Below are 3035 nucleotides of genomic sequence, written 5' to 3'. Positions count from 1 at the left end.
CAGACGCATACACTGGAACATGCTTCCTAGAGACCTTAAGGAACTCATAGCCTTCACAATAAGAGCCCCAGACGCATACACTGAAACATTCTTCCTAGAGACCTTAAGGAACTCATAGCCTTCACAATAAGAGCCCCAGACGCATACACTGAAACATGCTTCCTAGAGACCTTAAGGAACTCATAGCCTTCACAATAAGAGCCCCAGACGCATACACTGAAACATGCTTCCTAGAGACCTTAAAGGAACTCATAGCCTTCACTTAGCAGCTCCACAACATAGCTTCCAATTCTATGCAGGCTTCAGAAACTCGTTACCATGTGGACATGATGACGTCGAAGTCATCGTGTGTGTGTGTGTGTGCGTGCGTGTGTGCGTGTGTGTGCGTGCGCGCGCGTGTGTGTGCGTGTGTGTGTGCGCGCGGAGGCGGTGGGCGGTGGCAGAAGCTTTGCGGAAGTGTAGCTGGAGTCATATGACCAGCACGCAGCCGGAGGAAATGCTACCTAGATATGGATAAAATCCCTCGGACACGGTGACGGACACACGAACACGGTAACAGCACCCAGCGGTCCCCGTGACGCAGTGCATGACGTTACTTCGGTCATTAGTCAAACGGACACACACTCACGTTGATTGTTATCTTGACAAATGCTCACAGCCCGCTAGCTGCTCCGCTAGCAGCGTTATGCACTGTGGTGCGTTCACGGCCGCTTCTGAGCTGTTAGCCGCTGTGTCCTGATGTTGGTCTGTAGTGTGTCCTGATGTTGGTCTGTAGTGTGTCCTGATGTTGGTCTGTAGTGTGTCCTGAATGTTGGTCTGTAGTGTGTCCTGATGTTGGTCTGTAGTGTGTCCTGAATGTTGGTCTGTAGTGTGTCCTGATGTTGGTCTGTGGTGTGTCCTGAATGTTGGTCTGTAGTGTGTTCTGACTGTTGGTTTGTAGTGTGTCCTGAATGTTGGTCTGTAGTGTGTCCTGAATGTTGGTCTGTAGTGTGTCCTGAATGTTGGTCTGTAGTGTGTCCTGAATGTTGGTCTGTAGTGTATCCTGATGTTGGTCTGTAGTGTATCCTGACTGTTGGTTTGTAGTGTGTCCTGAATGTTGGTCTGTAGTGTGTCCTGAATGTTGGTCTGTAGTGTGTCCTGAATGTTGGTCTGTAGTGTGTCCTGAATGTTGGTCTGTAGTGTATCCTGATGTTGGTCTGTAGTGTGTCCTGACTGTTGGTTTGTAGTGTGTCCTGAATGTTGGTCTGTAGTGTGTCCTGACTGTTGGTCTGTAGTGTGTCCTGAATGTTGGTCTGTAGTGTGTCCTGACTGTTGGTTTGTAGTGTGTCCTGAATGTTGGTCTGTAGTGTGTCCTGAATGTTGGTCTGTAGTGTGTCCTGAATGTTGGTCTGTAGTGTATCCTGATGTTGGTCTGTAGTGTATCCTGATGTTGGTCTGTGGTGTGTTCTGATGTTGGTCTGTAGTGTGTCCTGACTGTTGGTCTGTAGCGTGTCCTGATGTTGGTCTGTGGTGTGTTCTGATGTTGGTCTGTAGTGTGTCCTGACTGTTGGTCTGTAGTGTGTCCTGACTGTTGGTCTGTAGTGTGTCCTGACTGTTTGTGTCCTGATGTTGGTCTGTAGTGTGTCCTGATGTTGGTCTGTGGTGTGTCCTGATGTTGGTCTGTAGTGTGTCCTGACTGTTGGTCTGTAGTGTGTCCTGATGTTGGTCTGTGGTGTGTCCTGATGTTGGTCTGTAGTGTGTCCTGACTGTTGGTCTGTAGTGTATCCTGAATGTTGGTCTGTAGTGTGTCCTGACTGTTGGTCTGTAGTGTATCCTGATGTTGGTCTGTGGTGTGTCCTGACTGTTGGTCTGTAGTGTATCCTGAATGTTGGTCTGTAGTGTATCCTGATGTTGGTCTGTAGTGTATCCTGATGTTGGTCTGTAGTGTATCCTGATGTTGGTCTGTGGTGTGTTCTGATGTTGGTCTGTAGTGTGTCCTGACTGTTGGTCTGTAGTGTGTCCTGATGTTGGTCTGTGGTGTGTTCTGATGTTGGTCTGTAGTGTGTCCTGACTGTTGGTCTGTAGTGTGTCCTGACTGTTGGTCTGTAGTGTGTCCTGATGTTGGTCTGTGGTGTGTCCTGATGTTGGTCTGTAGTGTGTCCTGACTGTTGGTCTGTAGTGTGTCCTGATGTTGGTCTGTGGTGTGTCCTGATGTTGGTCTGTAGTGTGTCCTGACTGTTGGTCTGTAGTGTATCCTGAATGTTGGTCTGTAGTGTGTCCTGACTGTTGGTCTGTAGTGTATCCTGATGTTGGTCTGTGGTGTGTCCTGACTGTTGGTCTGTAGTGTATCCTGATGTTGGTCTGTGGTGTGTCCTGAATGTTGGTCTGTAGTGTGTCCTGACTGTTGGTCTGTAGTGTGTCCTGATGTTGGTCTGTGGTGTGTCCTGATGTTGGTCTGTGGTGTGTCCTGACTGTTGGTCTGTAGTGTATCCTGAATGTTGGTCTGTAGTGTGTCCTGACTGTTGGTCTGTAGTGTATCCTGATGTTGGTCTGTGGTGTGTCCTGACTGTTGGTCTGTAGTGTATCCTGATGTTGGTCTGTGGTGTGTCCTGAATGTTGGTCTGTAGTGTGTCCTGACTGTTGGTCTGTAGTGTGTCCTGATGTTGGTCTGTGGTGTGTCCTGATGTTGGTCTGTGGTGTGTCCTGACTGTTGGTCTGTAGTGTGTCCTGATGTTGGTCTGTGGTGTGTCCTGAATGTTGGTCTGTAGTGTGTCCTGACTGTTGGTCTGTAGTGTGTCCTGATGTTGGTCTGTGGTGTGTCCTGATGTTGGTCTGTAGTGTGTCCTGACTGTTGGTCTGTAGTGTGTCCTGATGTTGGTCTGTGGTGTGTCCTGATGTTGGTCTGTAGTGTGTCCTGACTGTTGGTCTGTAGTGTATCCTGAATGTTGGTCTGTAGTGTGTCCTGACTGTTGGTCTGTAGTGTATCCTGATGTTGGTCTGTGGTGTGTCCTGAATGTTGGTCTGTAGTGTGTCCTGAATGTTGGTCTGTAGTGTGT

At 48.7% G+C, this 3035-nt stretch overlaps 1 protein-coding gene across 1 annotated transcript in view; it reads left to right on the top strand.

Moving 5' to 3' along the window:
- The first annotated feature begins 457 nt into the window (after positions 1–457).
- spg21 (SPG21 abhydrolase domain containing, maspardin) overlaps positions 458–3035 on the top strand; it is a 20336-nt gene continuing 17758 nt past the window's right edge. Inside the window, exon 1 of the mRNA XM_079216566.1 lies at positions 458–552. The gene's annotated coding sequence lies outside the window, so the exon portion shown is untranslated. The remainder of the gene's footprint in view (positions 553–3035) is intronic.

The sequence above is a fragment of the Taurulus bubalis genome, assembly GCF_910589615.1.
Source record: "Taurulus bubalis genome assembly, chromosome: 4".
Lineage (NCBI taxonomy): Eukaryota > Metazoa > Chordata > Actinopteri > Perciformes > Cottidae > Taurulus > Taurulus bubalis.
This window is presented reverse-complemented; position numbering and strand designations above follow the sequence as displayed.